The sequence below is a fragment of the Panthera onca genome, chromosome D3, assembly GCF_046562875.1.
Source record: "Panthera onca isolate mPanOnc1 chromosome D3, mPanOnc1 haplotype 2, whole genome shotgun sequence".
NCBI classification, from domain to species: Eukaryota; Metazoa; Chordata; class Mammalia; order Carnivora; family Felidae; genus Panthera; species Panthera onca.
The window spans coordinates 35,598,351-35,618,690 of NC_138350.1; the positions used below are offsets into that span (position 1 = coordinate 35,598,351).

General features: G+C 39.7%; 1 protein-coding gene across 6 annotated transcripts in view; it reads right to left on the minus strand.

The window, feature by feature from the left end:
- The window catches only part of PTPRM (protein tyrosine phosphatase receptor type M), a 796,527-nt gene that overhangs the window by 428,283 nt on the left and 347,904 nt on the right, over nucleotides 1–20,340 (minus strand). The window contains exon 1 of one of the 6 annotated variants that reach the window (XM_060613282.3): nucleotides 353–469. The exons of the other annotated variants lie outside the window; for them this stretch is intronic. The gene's annotated coding sequence lies outside the window, so the exon portion shown is untranslated. Of the gene's footprint in view, nucleotides 1–352; nucleotides 470–20,340 lie in introns of those variants that run through there. 6 annotated transcript variants of the gene reach the window in all.

Here is a 20,340-nt window from a genome sequence, read left to right on the forward strand (position 1 = left end):
CTAATGGATATGAATTTGGAAGTTAGACTGACCAGGGTGCCCTGGCTACCTTTAAAGTGATTTACCTTCTCAGAGCTTCCCTTCCCTCATCTGCAACAAGATGATACAACTCACTTGCAGGGCAGTTGTGAGAATCCCAAGATATATACAAGGACACTGGCTTCATGACTGGCATCACACATCCCCACCCGAATTCTGGACTAATTGAGTGATGAGTTCAAGGAGGAAGGTGGACAGGCTGTCAAAATACCACTTTTATTACTAATGAACCTGGTATTGCAGAATATGGCTGATGTGCAATTAACAATGGGCTTGCTAATAGTGAAGCACAGAATTAAACAGACTCACTCACCCAGCCACAGGCCACCTTAGAAAACCACAAGGCCTCCCGTATGTTGGGTGCTGCTGTAAAACTCACAGGATGGAAGAACAGGGCTCCTACAGGGGGTTAGCTCCCAAAGAAGGGGCTGGGCTCTGCATGCTCACAGCTTCCTTCCCAGGCAGCTCTTGCTTGGGCAGGGAAAAGGCATCAGAGTGCTGCACTGGTACAGTTCCTGCCATTGGGAAGGAAACATCAGGAGTGGGGAAGAAGAGTTCCACCAACCTCACCTTTCGTATTACCTGTCAAAACAGCTTTGTTAATAGCTTAAAAAGTTATAAATCCGAATATGAAGTTCCATATATATGTTACATGTCTTATGCATGTCCTGGTTTTTACTAATCCCCTGAATTTGGTCTGATGGAGGGCACCAAGAAGTTAGGAAAACAAAACACAATAAAATCGATCTAGCATTATTAATTAATACAACAGGGGAAGGCATTCCTCTCTGTATTCTATACAGCCTCCCATCCTTCCTCACAAAGAAATAATCACATTCTACCACTAGGATTACCCTTAGATCTACTAACTCTATAAAATTCAGTTTGTCTTTTTCCAAACCAAAACCCAAACCAAACAAAATCTAATCTCCAGTTTTGAAAAAAAAAAAAAAAAAACTTAAGCCCTAAAGAAAGGCAGAGTTCCTATCTGTATTTATTAATAACAGCAACAAAAAGGGCTATCTACTTATTTATTTCCTCGCTTGTGGCATGAATCTTGTCAGAATATACTTCAACGGTAATCCTGGAGTACTTTTCCTACTAGAATAAGCCTCTTTCAAAAGAAGGTTCATTCAAAAGAATTTTAAAGTATATACTTATTGATCACTCACAGCTATTCAAGGCTATACTGAGAGGGCTCAAGTTTAGGAAAACCTCCTTTTTGGATTTATACATATGTCGAGAAGAGTTTTACTTCCTAGTTGTCTTCATGCCACAGATTTACCCTTTAATATAAACAGCTTCAAACAAACAATCTTACAACTCTAATACATGAATTCTCAGGATGGGGGCTTTCTTTTTGAATCCCACATCCTGAAATCATACAGAAACAGATTTAGTTTCTTCAAGAGAAATAGTACATAGCAAGGAGAAACCAAGTGCTAACTAGTAATCATTTTAGCTTAGGATCCGTATCAAATCATCTCTCTTGCTCAAATCTGCAGGTCATTTTGTATTAAATACTTCAAATGTGTATGGATCCAAGCACCCATTCGACCAACACTTAGTAAAACTCTTTTATGAGGCAGGCACTGTATCATATAGGGGGAGCATGGAGTTAAAAGAAGAGTCCTTTACCTAACTGAATTTACAGTCTGGCTAGAAAAACAGACAAGCAAGGCAATGATTCTAGTAAGGAGCAATGAACGGCAAAACACAGCAAACTCAGAAAAAGGGAACCACACTGGTGAAGGCTGTGAAGGTTGGGTCAGCATTCTAGAAAGCACTACCAGAGGCCAGGCTAGAGTATGCACAGGAGTTTCTCAGGAAGGAAAGGAGGAGAAATGGAGCCCAGTGAGTGAGAAAAGCTTTGCAAGGGGCGCCTGGGTGGCTTGGTCGGTTGGGCGTCCGACTTCGGCTCAGGTCATGATCTCACGGTCCGTGAGTTCGAGCCCCGCGTCGGGCTCTGTGCTGACAACTCAGACCCTGGAGCCTGTTTCGGATTCTGTGTCTCCCTCTTTCTCTGCCCCTCCCCTGTTCATGCTCTGTCTCTGTCTCAAAAATAAATAAACATGAAAAAATTAAAAAAAAAAAGAAAAGCTTTGCAAAAGTCAACAGCCAAGAGAGCAGGGCACAACAGAGGAAGTACAACTGATCCCATGCAGCTAGAAAAAGTGCAGCTGGAATGACAGGAGATGAAGCCAGAAAGATGAGCGCAACACAGGCCATGCCAAAGAATTGAGGTTTATAGTTCCTCCTGATGCCAGAAATGGAAAGATTTTAGGTAAAGGGGTGACATGAACACATCTATGGGTACAGTAACACACTGAAGGAAAGAATGTGGGACCCCAACTGATGTCAAGAGAAATTGGTAATTTCGTTTAGAAATCACAGTAACAAATGACAAAAAGAGGGATGAGAGAGAGGAAGGAAGGATTCTAAAGACATTTAGGAAATCAAATCGACAAACAGTGTGTTATTATACTTTAGTAACATCTTCCTCTTCTAGCAGAATATAATGTCCTCAAGGTCAAGAAACAGATCTCATTCATTTGGTGTACATGAGCGCACGAGAAATGCAACTCAATAAATATTTGCTGACTCTAAAAATCATAACCCCAGTGGAAAAAAATGTTCTATAGGCAGAATAGAAATATGAGATTGCTAAACTAACAGATTTATATCCCAGATCCTAACAACTGGACAACTAGTCTTTATTTACAAGGGAGACAATACGGAAAATAAAAATATTTTAGAGATTCTATGTGTCCCTCAGTCAGCAACACTGACCATTCATCATGACTGTGGTAGGCAGAGTAATTGTCCCCAAAGAGGTCTACTGCCTAGTTCTCAGAATGTGTGAATATGCTCTCTACACATCACAAAAGGAAGTTTGCAGATGTAATTAAAATAAGAATCTGGAGATGGGACTATTATACTAAATTATCCAAATGGGCCCAATGGAATTACAAGGTAGGAGGAAGGTAGGGCCAAATGCAGAAGAAGGAAATGTGACCACAGAAACAAAGGCTGGAGTGATGGGCTTTGAAGATGGAGGAAGGGATCATGAGCCAAAACCTGAAGCTACACAAGAAAGGGAACAGATTCTCCACCCTCCAGGAGAAACCAGTCTTGCCGTCACTTTATATTAGGACTTTTGACCTCCAGAACCGTAAGATAAATACAGCCATTACATCTGTGGTAATTTGTTAGAGAAGCAATAGGGCATGAATACAGTGACCATCAGGATAATGAAAAAAAAAACCTGTGGCTTTTTGAAGATGTACAATAGTCATGCATCCTGATTTGTCAGAGCTATAAGCAAATCCTTCAGATAGGTTCAGGTCTTAGGGGCTAGCAAAAGCTCCATTCACAAGTCATTACCATAGACAAAACAAAGTAAGTTAGAAGACTCACACTTCTCAACTTCAAAACTTAGGACAAAGCTACAATAATCAAAAGCATAGTGTGGCGCTGGCATAAGGACAGACACAGACCAATAAAATAGAGAGCCCAGAAACAAACCCTTACATATGCAGTCAGTGGATTTTCGACAAGGGTGCCAAGACCACTCAAAGGGGAAACAATAGTTTTCTTAATAATTGGTGTTAGGAAAACTGGGTATCCACAAGATAAAAGACTAAAGCTGGACTGGTATCTTTCCCTGCATACAAAAATTAAATATATCAAATACTTAAAATTAAGATCTAAAACTGTAAGTATCTTATTAGAAAACATAGGGGGGGAAACTTCATGATGTTAGATTCAGAATAGATTTCTTAAATATAATACCAAAATCACAGGCAACAAAAGGAAAAATGAACTAGACTTTATCAAAATTAAAAACAAAAAACTTTTGTACATCAAAGGACACTATTAAGAGATTAAAACAATATGGAATGGGAGAAAATATTTACAAATCATACATAAGATAGGGATTAAGATCTTGAATATGTAAAGAAGTGCTTTAACTCAACAGCAACAACAAGAAACAAACAATCCGATTAAAAAAGGGCAAGGCATTTGCAATAGCATGGACAGACCTAGAGGGTATTATGCTAAGTGAAATAAGTCAGATAGAGAAAGACAAATATCATATGACTTCACTCATGTGTGGGATCTAAAAATTATATTCTTAAAGATGATAAAAAGAGAAATGGATTTTTAAAATCTAATATTTGTAACTATTTTGGGGGGAGAGGGGATAATGGGTGATGGGCACTGAGGAGGGCACTTGTTGGGTGTGGTATGTAAGCCACTTTGACAATAAATATTAAAAAAAAATTAAAGATAGCTTTAAGAAAATAAAAATAAAACCTAATGCTTACTACAGAAACTTTTTTAAATACAAAAAATAAAAAAAAAACAGACATTTAAAAACTATAGATAATCTGATCACTTAAAGATAAATATTGTACATATTTCAGGGTATTTTAGTTTACTTTTTCTGACACATTATTTTAATTTAAATAAAATACGAAATGGTGGTCATATGTGTGTGGTTTATCTCTGTGATATCTACAGAATTTTTTACACCCTTAGATGGCTTCAAAAACATGCCTTTTAATGTTTCCCACTTTATGGGTATAGCTATTATTTATTTATATATTTCTTTATCACTATACATTTAAATTATTCACATATTTCACTATTATAAATGACGTTTAGACAATCTCTATTCCCAAAATTGTAGGTTTAAAGAGAATGAAAAATTTAAAGTTTTTTTTAATAAATAACACGAAAGGCTTTACAGAGAGTTAACATCTATTTACAAGAATTGTTTTTTAATGAGAGTGAGTTCAAATGGCTCCTAAAATCAAGTTATTTTCTATCTCCTTTCAGATATTACAAAGAGATCAAACAGGACAGAAAACTGGCCTGAATCCCTGATCTTTTCTTACAATATTTCCAAAACAGTATAAAGTAGGGGGGAAAAACACCTCTCCGCTTATCTTGGGTAAAAGATCAAATATTCAGAAAAAAATCATATTTATTTTTGTGGTACTGCAGGCCTTCCACAGTACAAATTCAGTTACTCTCTTCCTAGATAGCATTGTAAAATTAAAATGAATCCCATTTTTAATATTTTCAAGAATGATAAATTCTCTGTAATATTCTGAGGTGCAGCGTATACTGACCTCTTTCCACAAGGCAACGATATTCCTTGAAATTCACATCTTCAATATCCACAAGTGGATATTTCTAAAAATGGAACAAATAAACCAGACTAAATAAGATTAAGTGTGCTTAAGATAATTTAACTGAAGAGCATGTAGACCTACTAAAATGTATACTTAGAATTAGGGATGCATGGCAATATTTAAATATCTTTAAGATTAATCACTCAGATTGATGCATCTCATTTAAATTTGTGGCATCATCAGTAATTTCACACAAGCAGAAAATTCCACTGTGAAAATGTCTGGAACAGCTGCCTGAAGTCTGGCAAATATTCAGGCATCACGTAACGTGAACCAAATGAGCAGAAAACAGACCACAAAAGCCTAAATGAGGCAGGGGAGCAATAGGAGAACTAGGTGTGAAGATGGAAACAATACAAGTAAAAAAGAAGGAAAAGTGAGATGTACAAGGGAGAGAAGCGGGGGGGGGGGGGGGGGGCGGATTCAGTCATCCCCCCTCATCTCCAGGGGCTGTGTTCCAAGAACCCAGCACAGGTCGGAAACCCGGGTAGGTGCTGAACCCTGTAAACACTACCTTTCCCCTACACATACATACACACCCATAATAAAGTCTGGCTTATAAATTAGGCACAGTACGAGATTAACAACAATGACTAATAACAGAACAATTATAGCAATATACTGGAGTAAAAACATGAATACGGTCTAATGTTGTGCCGTACTCACCCTTGTGAGGCTGTGAGGTGACAAAATGCCCATGTGATGGGATGAGGGGAGGGGAATGACATGGGCATGTGACACAGCATTAGGCTGCTACTGACCTCAGTGTATGTCAGGAGGAGGATCATCTGTTTCTGGACCACGGTTGACTACAGGTAACTGAAACTGTGAATAAGGGGGGTGGGGGGTGCTGTAGTGTAAACACAGACAGTCAAAAAGAGTAGAGAGGGGTGCCTGGGTAGCTCAGTCGGTTAAGTGTCCAACTCTGGATTTCGGCTCAGGTCATGAGATCTCGGTCACAGCTCATGAGATCGGGCCCCACGGCAGGCTCTGCATTGACGGCCCAGAGCGTGCTTGAGATTCTCTCTCTCCCTCTCTCTCTGCCCCTCCCCTGCTCCCTGTCTCTCTCTCTCTTTCTCTCAAAAATAAATAAACATTTAAAAATAAAGGAGTGTTGGGGGACCTGGGTGGCTCAGTCGGTTAACTGTCCAGCTTCAGCTCAGGTCATGATCTCACAATCCGTGAGTTCAAGCCCCGCGTCGGGCTCTGTGCTGACAGCTCAGAGCCTGGAGCCTGCTTCGGATTCTATGTCTCCCTCTCTCTCTGCCCCTCCCCTGCTCATTATCTGTCTCTCTGTGTCTCAAAAATAAATAAAAACATTTAAAAGAATTAAAAATAAATAAAAATAAAAATAAAAATAAAGGAGTGGAGAGAAGCTGGGTGAGGTGACAGAAGAAAGAGGGCACATAGCAGAAGAAAGGATCAAAGATGTCGGGGACAGAGCCAGCAGAGGCACAGAAATGAGAACAGACCAAATGCCCACACTGGAGAAAGAGTTGTAACTCACACAGGAAGGAAAGACCCACTTCCTGGATGATATTTATTTGTCTCCTTTGAAATTCTGACACTTACATTTTAATAACAGTCTCCTTGTTTCCTGAGGCTGAAAAAACTCTGTCAGGTCCCACCGTAACTTTAGGTTCTATATTAGCTCAATGATTGATAACATGCATGAAGAAGCAATTCACAGCTGGGTTGATGGAGGAGACATGAGAGAATGTCCTGAGATATCGGGGATGGGGGGAGGAGGAGACAGTGCTCACCCTTCACTTTGTTAGTGTCAAATCCTATTTCTTGGGTTGTTAGAAAGGAGGAAGACAGAGTGTTTACAGCTATTGGCAAGGCACCAGGCGGCATAGCCTGTGACATCTCTGTAGACAAGAGGAGAGCGATGTGGGACAGATGCCAAGAGGGCTGGATGGACTAGAAGCCTGTGAATGACCGGAGTCTTTGGCTGCTTGTCAGCATGGGTGCTGAAGCGTGTTTCTGGAGCCTTGGCACAGGTTACATCCTTGACTCCTCCTCCAACACGTCTATTAATGTCGTTGACAGAGTCACAGGTATCTTTGTCACATGCACAGGTGACAACTAACCAGCGTGTGAATGAATAAAATGGGATAAAGGGAAAAGATATCTACAAAGCCTAGCAATGAATTTAAATTAACAAGATAAATATCAATCAAAATAAATGTAAGCCAATCTTGTACATCCTTGACTTTACAAGTGGGTAATTAGAGACGTGATTTTGGACCACCTTCATCACTGTATGATGTATATGAAGACTGTGAAGTAGATTTTTGTCAAACTTAATTCCGCTCTCAGTCGTATTAATAGAAATAAAGCGTCTGGAGAGGCGGTGCCAGGAGACACCCCCAGGAGACAGCATTCTGGGCACCCTGTTTTCTGGAGCATATGAGAAGTAGGCTTACGCAGAGGAAGATACAGCACTTATCTCCACAGGTAAAGAGCTGGTGAGCACCTGGAAACAGAGGACCCAAGAAGAAGAGGACAGCTGCCTTCCAAAATTGAAAGCCCAGACGTGCAACGCAGGCACTACCTTGGAATGTCAACGGCCATGGGGCTCTATGACCTATCTGAAACTCTTTGGGTAAAATGTGGTCCAGAATTCAGATTTTTCATTTTTTTCATTTTTTAATGTTTATTTCTTTTTGAGAGAGACAGAGGGCGACTGGGGGAGGGGCAGAGAGAGGAGGAGACACAGAATCCAAAGCAGACTCCAGGCTCTGAGCTGTCAGCACAGAGCCCAATGCGGATCTTGAACCCACTAACTGTGAGATCATGACCTGAGCTGAAGTCTGGAGCTCAACTGACTGAGCCATCCAGGCACCCCATATTTATTTTTAATTTTAAAAAGGTTTCTATACTGTATATTATGTGATGCCCAGAAGAGTCGTATGTGATGCTGCAGGGACACTGATATTTCTTCATCAAAACATGTGACTATAAGGACCAAAAACAAACCATTAAAAAGTTTCAGGTCAGGGGCGCCTGGGTGGCTCAGTCGGTTAAGTGTCCGACTTCAGCTCAGGTCATGATCTCGCGGTCCATGAGTTCAAGCCCCGTGTCAGGCTCTGTGCTGACCGCTCAGAGCCTGGAGCCTGTTTCGGATTCTGTGTCTCCCTCTCTCTCTGACCCTCCCCCATTCATGCTCTGTCTCTCTCGGTCTCAAAAATAAATAAACGTTAAAAAAATTTTTTTTTTAAGTTTCAGGTCAGGTTTTATCAGCAAGCAAATTACAAAACTGGGCAAGTTTTGCTACTAAATTAGATATGGAGAACTTTCCATTTTAGATTTTGGAATAACAGTGACCTCCAAGAATGTACACAACCAGTCCTACCCACCCCCCCACACACACTCTGATACCAATCTTCCGTGATTCCCCACAAGTCTGCTGGATACCTGGGCTCCAGCCACACCGGGCTCCATGCTCTTTCCCACCCAGGCGCACTCCTCCCCTGAGGTCTCTCTGCCTTGGTCCTCCTGAAGGCCCTCCCCAACTTATCCCCATAGCCCACACCTTCATCTCCTTCTAGTCCTGCTCAAGTACATTTCCAAGGAGACCTACCTGGGCCCCAGATTTAAAACTGAAACCTCTCCTGCATGGCACGGCTGATGCCCTGTGTCCTGCCTAGCTGCTTCTATTAATGCTACTGAGCACTTTCTTACATACTACATAGCTTTCTTATCACGGCCACTGTCTATCTCTCCCTACTAGAATACAAGTCCCATGGTGGCAGGGATCATTGTCTCCCCCTACCCCCACCAGAATACAAGTCCTACAGAGGCAGAGATCACTATCTTCATCCCCTACTAGAATACAAGTCCCACAGAGGCAGAGACCATTGTTTTCACCCCCTACTACAATACAAGCCCCACAGAGGCAGAGATCTTAATTCTATAATATCTCTAGCACAAAAGCCATGCCTGGTGCATCCAAGGGGAGGTTGATGGCTATATCAAAGGGACTTAGGCATTGAATGGGTGACTGAAAAAGTTGATTTTTAAGATGCTTTTTGATCCACAGATACGCTTCCTCAGGTCAGAAATAAACAGGGAAGAATGGGGAATAATGGCCCTCTTTTCTCTGATATAGAGTGACAGAAAAAGGCATGGGATTCCTTTTCCCATGTGTCTTTCTCTGTGACAGGAATGGCCAAATAGGACAATGTGTTCACAACCTCTGGTAATCCTAAGCATCTCAGAGCCTATGGGAAACTTTCTGCTATTCTGGCAGACTGAAATGATGAAAACGTACACTAGGTAGAGACAGAAAATTTGCCAGAAGTTTTCTCTGAATTCTCCCCGAGTTACGAAGAGGCTGCCCTACCAAGGACTGGCTCTCCATGTTCTCAAAAGCATTACAGCAGGACAATGTGGCATCACCAAGATGGGAATCCAGATTGCTCTGTAGAATATTAGAGCTCGTAGCGAAAGAGAACCTTGAACATGATTGTCAGGAACAAAGGCCCATACCTAATGCACAGCCTGGCACCTACACGTCCAGGGTTATTAAGGAAATTGCCGACCCATCTTTTGTTACCTTAATGAAACAACCATAATGGCCATGTCTGAGAGGAAATGATCTTAGGGGGTTAAATCCAGCTTTGTATAAAAGCAAGAGTATCTTTAAACTTGCGTGTATTTCAATTTGAGCATGCTACAGAAAAAAAAAAGTACTGACAGTCCTTTAAATTAGGCTTACAACCTTCTTTATGCAAGGGACTCACTGTAGGACTTCTAAATGAGCAGTAATTTACCATCAAAAAGATACATATTAAGTCTCTTGGAAATAGTTTTGCCATAATCAGAGCAATGATTGAAAGAAATTGAGGTCTGGGACGTTAGCAGCATTTGGATCAGATTATTCAATCCCAGGCATTCTGAAGGCGTTCTGAGCGCACAAGCCTGGAGGAGATACTGGCCAGTCACCCTTCCTTAGCCATACATGTGGGGATGAAATGCACCTTCATTTATCCAACAGGGAAAATTGTATTATCCCACTTGCAAATGTGCTCATTTGTATGATACTGACTGAAATTCTTACCACTGGGTTCATAATACTATCAGCAGGGCCCGGGATAATTGTGTTGAAAACATTTTATGTAATCTAAATCCAATAATAATTGAGTAACTCAAAAATTCTACCTTCTGGAGCCCATTTTTTAAAATTTTAATAACTAAGATACTGTTGGCCTTTGATTTCTAGGCCATAACCAAGCTAACCCAAATATTTACCAATTTGGAATAGGAGAACCATAAGTTCTTAGTTTTATTACCATATACTATGAATATACATCAACAAGTATACTTAAATTGGCTAAAAAAATATACGGATAGCCCAAGTAACATGGAGATATCCAAAGCTGCATATTCTTCGAACATGTGATAGTCTTATAGTCATTTTCAAGTAAAAATTTGATTACAGAAATTTATAATCTCATTCTGATAGATGTAGTCCATTTCATTATATATTTGTAATATTTCAATAATGTTACTTAAATTTTATAGAGAAGTTCATCCAAATAATATAGGATATATACAGTAACTGCAGTAGTTAGAAACCAATGAAATTACAAGTCTTAAAGTCAAATATCCAGCTGTTGCCTAGATTAACCCAGCCACGGGAAACAAAGAGGCATGACACTGACTGACATTTCCTCTTAGTTTCAAGGTTTGGGTTTGCAAGGCATGGGATTGACTTTTAATTCTAAAGCTGTAATAATGGCTCTGTAATATGAGGAAGACGGCAGGGCCTGCATCATCACTCATGATCTAAAAGATGGGGCTAGTCCTCAATATGGATGGCTAAGAACATTACTTTTCCCAATCAATATGCCATACAGTACACAACTCTTTCTGAAAACATAGCTGAAAGAAGCTAAAGATGCAAGATAAAGGAGGCTAAAAGCCTCATGGTTTGGAATTTCAATTGAAATTGTCAATATGATCTCAGGACATGTTCTTAAGTGTATGTATGTGTGCATATGTATATACCCAAGCTGAGCCCAATGCGAAGATCCAGAAACAAAAGAGTGTGATAATGAGTACTTCTTATGCTCAGATTGTAATTTCTAATGATCAGTTCCCAGTAAACAAGAACCAAGGATCCCTGGAGAAATAGCTAATTCTAGGTCATTGAGGTGGAAAATGTAAAATGTAGGCCTGAAATATATTGTCAGAAAGTAAGAAAGCCATCTGACATGGCCCACAACAGGGGTCACCTACCCTGAGTAAGCCCTACTTCTTTGAGCAACAATAAAGATAATACGTAAGATAGATCAGAACACATCGAATATGTTTAAATCCATAAGTTCAGGACAATGACAGTGACGACAATAGTGGTGATGACAATGACCATGATGTTGGTGACAGCGACAATATTACTAATAACCTCCTTGGTCACTTTTTGGTGATGCCAGTGAACTGCATCATTATTTTTGAAAGCTTGCTGGAAAAAGACAAAATATCAAGCGTTTATACCATCTTCCCTTTATCATTTACATAGTAGGGTAACCAAATATTTGATATGGGAGAGCTTTTCTTTTTAGAAGTGTTCTAGCTACTGAACCAAGAAGGGAGGATATCACAGAACCAGTCTGCAACCCTTGATGAACTAATGAATGTAGAAATGGTCATCATTGGCTGATAACATCATAAAAAGGGACCTAATTTGCAAGCAACACAACTGAAGAACACATTAGCTGTCACTCCCAGAGGGCAGCAAGCAAAACCCAAAATATGGGAAACTGTATGGGACAAACACAGTTTCAGCAACAACCACTACCACCACAAACAGGGAAATGGATGGAGAACCTAAAGAGAAAATGGACTTAAGAGACTCATCGTGCCATTGCAAAGTGTCAACTATACTGCTATCACAATGCAAACAGATTGCTAAAAGAAATAAGGTTATAAGACAGTCAAGGAAATCTGAACACTGGCTGTTTTTCCAGGGCACACTCAGTGTCTATCATTATTATTTTAAGGGCTCTTATCTTTCAGAGCAGGGGTCTGAGGCTAAATCCAGCCTGTTACCTGTTTTGTACAGCTTAAAAGCTAAGAGTGGTTTGTACGTTTTTTAATGATTAAAGACACAAAAGCAAGAATAATATTTTCTGACAACGAAAATCACATGAAATGCAAATTCCAATGTCTGTACAGAGAGCTGCACTGAAAACAGCCACCCTCGTTCATGGACGTGTTGTCTGTGGTTGCCTTCCTGCTACAAGAGCAGAGCTGAGCAGCTGTACCAAAGACTGGCTGGCTGGCTGGCAAAATTTGCTATCTGGCCCTTTACAGAAAATGTTTGCCAGCCCCTGTTTTAGAGAAACATTTACAAGTTAAATGATACAATGACTGGGATTGCTTCAAAACAATCAGAAGGGGAGCAGGTGGAAACAGAAAGTCAGCAATTGGCCACCTATTGTTAGGTGGTGAAGCTGGACGTGGAGTGTATTAAGTTTGCTACATTATCTCTCTACCTCTATACATATTCACAATATCTACAATAAAAGTAAAAATAAACTTTTCTTCAAAGAAGCAATTAGAAAATAATCTCTCATTTCTGTATTTCTGAACGACTATTTTAACCATGATTATTTCCCCAGGAAAACAGATGATTTTGCTGCCGGCTTATAAATATTCCAGTGCTGTAGAACTATTTTGTCTAGATGCCATCCACCTCCTGCAAATGCATCAAGCCATTTATATGATCAAGGTACCACCAACAGAAGAGAAAATGCACTTTGACAAAGGGGAGCCATAACCCAGGTCAGGCTGGCCTATTTGCATAACTAATGAGCATATGCCCAGCACATGGAAAGTGTGTAATATACATTTCTTGAGGGAAAGTAATCATGGGTTTCCAAATCTTAAGAATAAACAGAAACTCCATTAATTAGTCATTTGTCCTTTGTGTTTAGTGGACACCACTTCTTATAACAGAGACAAACAATTTTATTACGCTTGAACAATAGCCAATCTCTTTTCTTTTGAATGAAGGGAAGGAAGGATGGCAGTTTTATAAGTAGGAGAGAGACAGAAGAGAGTAACAATCCGCGCTACGATTTCAAAGTTCACCCTCTGTAGGAACTGCCTGGCTGCCACTGTGCCGGTCAGAGATGTCGTGGTCTTGTCTCACACTGAGTCACAACTAGACTAAATGCAGCATGCTCTGTTCTGTTTCGCTTCTATAGTCCGAAAGAAGTTTTTAAAATCAAAGCCCACCCAAAGTTGCCAAATTTTCTTTCCATCTCAAGGAAGGAGTTAAGTAAACTTCTCTCTTTCTTTCCTCTGTACGTGATTCCAGATTACAAGACTGGAATCTTCTAGGACTTTCCAGAAGGCCACCTAAGGCAGATGTATAAACCTCCTACGTAAAACATTTCCATGTTTCCCACTCCTTCCAAAAGAGACAGAATAGGAAAAAACTAGAGATCCTAATAGTGTCCCAACTCTCCAGGACCCTCAGTCCAAGGCCTGGATCAGTAAAAACGAGATAGAAAGGCAGGACATTAGTATTCGCAGCCCTCAATCACAGAAATTCCAGAGCACAGCCATTCCTGTCTTCTCTTCTCATGACAGAGCTGTGGATTCTTAGAAGCAAGAGAAACAAATGACCCGTTTGATGAATATGAGAAAAGCAACAGAAAATTGCTTTCATGGGATTTATGGCTCTTGAGTCCAAAGTAAGCAATCCTTAAGGGGACCAGCTGATGCCTTTCTCTTCTGCCCTCCAAACTGAACCATCCTGACCTGCAGTTTTCAAAGCACAACTTCCCATCCTGGCCCGGAGACCTTTGGATTGCAGTGGAAGACAAAGCTCTCCAACTGCTACTCCAGCTTTTTCTGGGGCATCCTTCTTGAGGCAACAGCAGTTTACATCTCTTTTCATTGAGTTGGGTAATATCACAAAATAAAATGTATTAATTAATGCCTCCTGGAATCGCTCTAGATAAGTCATACTGTTTTAATGTAAAATAAGCCTTTACCTTTAAATTCAGCTAATCCCAAATCACACTAAATTAAAACACAGGGCATATGCTTTGAAGGTTTTTGGTGGTCTCAGGCTGAATGTTCCGTATTGTACTATATATATATATATATATATATATATATATATATATACACATACACACACACACACACACACACACACACACACACATATATATGGATTTCAACTGACTAAAACAATAATGGATATAATTTCAACCACTCAAAGTTTTAAGGAGCAAATGGTTCCTATAGCAACTGAAGATAGTCATCTTTGTGCATTCCTGTTATTTTCTATGATGGTAAGTGATGTGAAATTTATGCTTTAATATATATGGTATAAAATAGCCAAGTTAAGCTTGCCAAGGGAACCATAATTTTACTTCTTTTCAAATCATTTTATGGCTTTTATATATAACAGCAAAATTGGTCTGATCCACAGTTCTGATTTTTTCCCTCACAATTTATAAAGGAAACTAAAAGCCACCAAGAAAGGCTGACCAAACATACACATTCCCTAACACAAAAGCGAAGGTAACATCCACACACATGAATACAATTTTAATTGTAAATTCTGACAAAAGCCATCACTTGAATTACCACATGATGTTTATGAATCCACAAGGAAATGTTTGGGTCTTTGTACTATGCAAGAGACATTATAGTTAAAGACATACATTCTGGAATTAGATGGTCTGTTTCAAATCCTAGCTCTTGTTACTACCAATGTGCTACTGGAAAAATTACTAAAACTTCCCAAGCCTGTTTCTTCTTCTATGAGCATATAAGAGAACGCTCCCAGGGAACAGTTCAGAGAAAAAAAGTACATGTACATAGCCTAGCAGAGTACTTGCACACAGCAATGCTCACTCAGTAAATGGAGTTGTAATTCCTTTATTTCAAACACATCCATTGAGGGGCTCTGGGTGGCTCATGCAGTTAAGTGTCTGACTTTGGCTCAGGTCATGATCTTGCAGTCTGTGAGTTCAATCCCTGTGTCAGGCTCTGTGCTGACAGCTCAGAGCCTGTAGTCTGCTTCGGATTCTGTGTCTCCCTCTCTCTCTGCCTCTCCCCTGCTTGCTCTCTCTCTGTCTCTCTCTCAAAAATAAACATTAAAAAAAATCAAACACATCTGTTGAAGTCAGTAATATAAATTCTAGTAATATGGTTTATAATTTATTCATTATCAAATCAAATTCTGTAGTAGGTCAGAGCACGTATCCTCTTGAAAACCATTTTAAGTTACAAAAATCTAGATTTTCTCTTTTCTCTCAAAACAAAATAACAAAAACAAACAAACAAAACCCAAAGGTCTAACAATCTAGCTGAGCAAAATGTGACAAATTTATTAAGCTGGTGAAAAATACTATTTTCACAATTGGGTAACTCATACCCAGTTAAGTGGAATTATGTATCAAACTCTCAAAAGAAAAAAAAATCTCTAGGCCAACAACTAAAAAAGTTTTAATCCTAAGTGAACATTATTTTTAGAAATTCAGTCTTCCCAAATTTAGAGCTCACATTGAATTACATTCCACACCAAAAAAAGAAAAAAGAAGGAAACAAAGAAAGAAAAGAGGGCGGTGGGTTCATCCATCAATTTCTATGACACAGCTCTATTGTCATAGTGAGGGCTCAAACACATTATCCTTGAGAGGTATATTTCTATTACCTTTAACTAAGGTCTTGGGACAAGGATTTTTTTTCCTAAGGGGTGAATCAGAAAACAAAATTTTACAACAGAATAAAAAAACACCTAGGGGAAACGTATAAGAAATGAAGGTTTAGGAAAGATGATATATTAACCACATTTGTTTCCAAAATTACTCTAACGCTGCATGATAATTGAAGCATACTCTGAAAAATCAGCAAAAGGGACACCACTAGGTTCTAGATGTCCCTTCTCTTTTCAAAACCATCCCTTGGAGATGAATCATTCCCATATAACAAGCATCTCAGAAAGAACGATTTTGCGCCTGTTTTTTGTGCCTGTTTTGCTGGTGCAACGATGGATCTCTTAGACTCACCTGGAGGAGACACATGATTTGTTCAGGCAGTCAGTAAGCCAAGTGCCATGAACAGGTTTCTACTGAGCATGTGTTACATGATAGGTACAATTCTAGGTGCTACCTTGCAACCGATGTTTTTAATATAGTACATCATAGTAACACCATCCAATTTCCTTTTACATTTCTACGAACAGATGTGTGTTTTTTTAAAACCCGTATTTTTGTGTTTTTTTAAATGTTTACTTATTTTGAGAGAGAGAGAAGGAGAAGTGGAAGGGGCAGAGAGAGGGAGACAGAGAGTCCCAAGCAGGGTCCGCATCGTCAGCACAGAGCCTGACGCAGGGCTTGATCCCACAAACTGTGACATCATGACCTGAGCCAAAATCAAGGGTTGGATGCTTAACCAACTGACCCACCTATGCACCCCTGAACAGATGTTATTTTATGAAATCATTTAAAAATGTTATTCTGGTGCCTTACTTCTAACAAACACTAAGTTCTATGTGCTAAAAAAGGAAAACTCAATTATGTTGCACTATGATGGTCCCAAAGTTAACACAGATATTTTTCACAGTTAACCTGAACATATTTGGTTAAAACAAAACAAAACACTATTATTAGAAAGACAAGTACTCAATGAAGAAAACTGTCCACGTGATGAAATTTACTAATTTGTAAATATTTTTAGGTTTATAATTGACCTTTACCAGCAAGTGAAATTGTATTTAATACACATCATAATAAATACCTAATATATGATAGTGGTAAAGTTTCCTACCTTTTCTGAGTTTTCATTTTCTCATTTATAAAATAAGGAATTTGATTTGAAGACTGTTCCACATTCTGATGTTAACGTAATTCTGTGATTCTAAAAAGTAAGCTCCTGAAAAAGGATAGGGGCCCCTAAGATCTGTTGACAGAAAATTATTATTTTCCAGGTTTCCTTTGCCAGGGACTATTCACCCAACGTGTACATGTCAGTTCCTGGCTTGATCAGAGCTGCCATATTACCTACTGTTAAGAAGACCTCTCCACTGCCTCCCCGATTTCTGCCATTTGTCCTAGAGGCTGAACTGCTTTCATTTCCCACCCACTTCTGAGTTTGATGTGGGAGCCAAAGGCTACAGACCAAACGTTTGTGTCTCTCCAAAATTCATAGGCTGAAACCTAATCACCAATGTGATGCTACTGAGGTGGGGTCTCGGGGAAGTGATTAGGTTTGGATGAGGTCATCAGAGTGAAGTCTCCATGATGGAAGTGGTGTCCAGAAAAGGGGATGCTGAGAGCTTTCTCTCCACATGTGAGGATGTAGTAAGAAGGATGTCTGTAAACCAGGGAGCCAGCCCTCACCGAAACTTTACCATGATGATCCCCTAATCTTGGACTTCTAGTCTCTAGACGTGGGAGAAATGTTTGTTGGTTACACCACCCAGCCAGTGGTAGTTTGTTACAACAGCCCAAACCAACGAAGACACTGAGTAAGAAGGGGAAGGAATTTGGAGGAGCCTCCATAATGTATCAAAAATGAATTAAATAACAAAAATTACAAAAATTCCCAAACTACAGAGATTCAGGGGAAGAGGGCAAGGTGGTCTGTGTTCCCTAGAAAAGAAGGTGCACAAGCCATCTTCACATTTGTGACCATCAATATTAGCCTTGGTGATCATCTTTATCTATTTATTGAACATTTTAAAAAGGTTATAAACACTAATCTCAGGAGAAACAGTATTACGTAGGAAAATAAAAATTTAAATATTTAAGGGGCACCTGGGTGGCTCAGTCGGTTAATCAGACCCCTGATTTCGGCTCAGGTTATGATCTCACAGTTCCTGAGACTGAGACCTATGCTGGGCTCGTGCTGACAGAGCAGAGCGTGCTTGGGATTCTCTCTCTCTCTCTCTCTCTCTCTCTCTGTCCCTCCCCCATGCCACTCTCTTTTCTCTCTCAAAATAAAGAAAATAAAGAAAAATCAATTAAAATAAAATACTTAAGAAAGAACAACAGTAATCTTAACACAATCATACAATCATAAGGGTTTTTTTTAGGACTACAAAAAAACACATATGTCAGAAATTGCCTGTCAGCATAACATGTAAGTAAAACAGAAGAACATCTAGGGGCACCTGGGTGGCTCATTTGGTTGAGCAGCAAGCTCTTGATTTCAGCTCAGGTCATGATCTCACGGCTCACGTTGGGCTCCCTGCTGTCAGACCCTGCTTGCTATTCTCTGTCCCCCTCTTTCTCTGCCCCTCCCCTGCTTGTACACGCGTGCTCTCGCTCTCTCTCTCTAAATAAATAAACTTAAAAAAAGAACATATAAAATCCCATTTTCTCTTCTCTGTATTCTATATCTACATATACTCCACGGTATGTTCAAACTGTAAGCTCCGCAGTGATCAGAATGTTGATAGTAACGGGCAATACTGTCATGTTTGGGTGCTTGAATGATGTTACACATACATTTCATCTGAGTATCTCCCACAGTTACAGTCCCTGCTGTATGCATAGATTGCTGTATCCGATAGCATATAGCAAGCATCTTCAACAAATGCACTGCACATCACTTTTGAACTACAAAAAAAAAAAAAAAAAAAAAAAAAAAAAAAAAAGTTTTGTAGATGCGGTCTTCCTACTGTTCATTGTCTGGAAAGTAGGAAGTCTTTTGCTTCTATACTAATTGATGCTTGTGAACTGTGCTTTACTTTGCTATTCTGTATTCTAGAACACCCAATTCTATGATGACAATAACCTGTAGCCCACAGTTGAGATGGGAGAAAATGTAAGCAGATGGGACACATCTGTTAATCATAAACATTTCTTCATTAGTGTCACCATCAGATTTATGTGTACTGTGTTTTTGTGAAAGGCTCTGACAGTGATCATATTTAATCTGTATTTTAAACAATCAAGCCACTGGCCATTTTTCATAGAGGTGGATCGATATGGACATGTAATACATATGCATTTTGGGCGGGGGGGAGGTCATGGTGGCTCCCTGATGTTAATCATGCAAGGTCAGTCACATCCAAATTCTTCCAACAGGGTGCTAAGTACATATTACCTATTCACCTAGCATTGGGATATGGGAAGATGGCATAGGATTGGTGGAATCAAGCAGTGGTGAGGTAAAAGAAACAGAAGTACTAGCCCCAGCCATGCCACTTACTTTGGTGACCCTGCACAATCCTGTACCCCAAACCCATCTATGAAAGAAGTCGAAGACCATGGGATACAGGGATGAAATTCTATGCAAATGTCTATGGTAGAACTCAAAATGTGGTAATACAAGTAAACCAAATTATTACAAATGATTATACTCCAAAATATCAATGTTCCCCAGTGAAAAATGTATTATTCAGTTCGAAACTTTGACTTACCATTGAGAAGATTCAAATTACAGGAAAAAAGAGCTAAAAATATTTTTCTCATTCATTTTTCTGCCTGGATCTCAGCATTTCTTTGAGGATGTGAGTGACTTTGTATGCAGACAAGCATTTTTGAAACTGTTATAGCAATGGGGTAATGAAGACATGCCCATATTCCTATCTCTAGACTAGAAAGACCTGGTCCACGATTCCAGGTTTGCTTCTCCCCACAACTTCTACTGAATGACCCGAGGCAAAGGCCAGGGCATGGGCAAGAGGAGGGCAGGAGGGCTCCGTGAAACCATCACGTGCTGTAAATCCTCCTTACCGCTGGAAGCCACTCTACACAAATACAGTTTAATAGAAACCATTCTTGCAAGTGAAGGACACCGGTCTTATTTCCTCAGTTATTAATAAAGTAAACACCTCCCTACAAGATGCCTATGCAACCAGAGGAAATAAATCATTCAGCAGTAAAATTATTCTCACATCACGAAGATTCACAAACCAAATAGCATGCCATGTCCAGGAGAGACTAAGATTCACTGAGAATTTCAAAGTCACAACACCTCTGTGTGTATCGTGCCCTCTAGGGCATGACCATGTGGAAAGCTGCAGGGCAACAGGTGGTCACCGATGCCAAGAAGGGCAAGGAAAGACTGGGTAACAGATGATGGAAGGCATTAGTGGATGGACTGTAAAAACAATTTA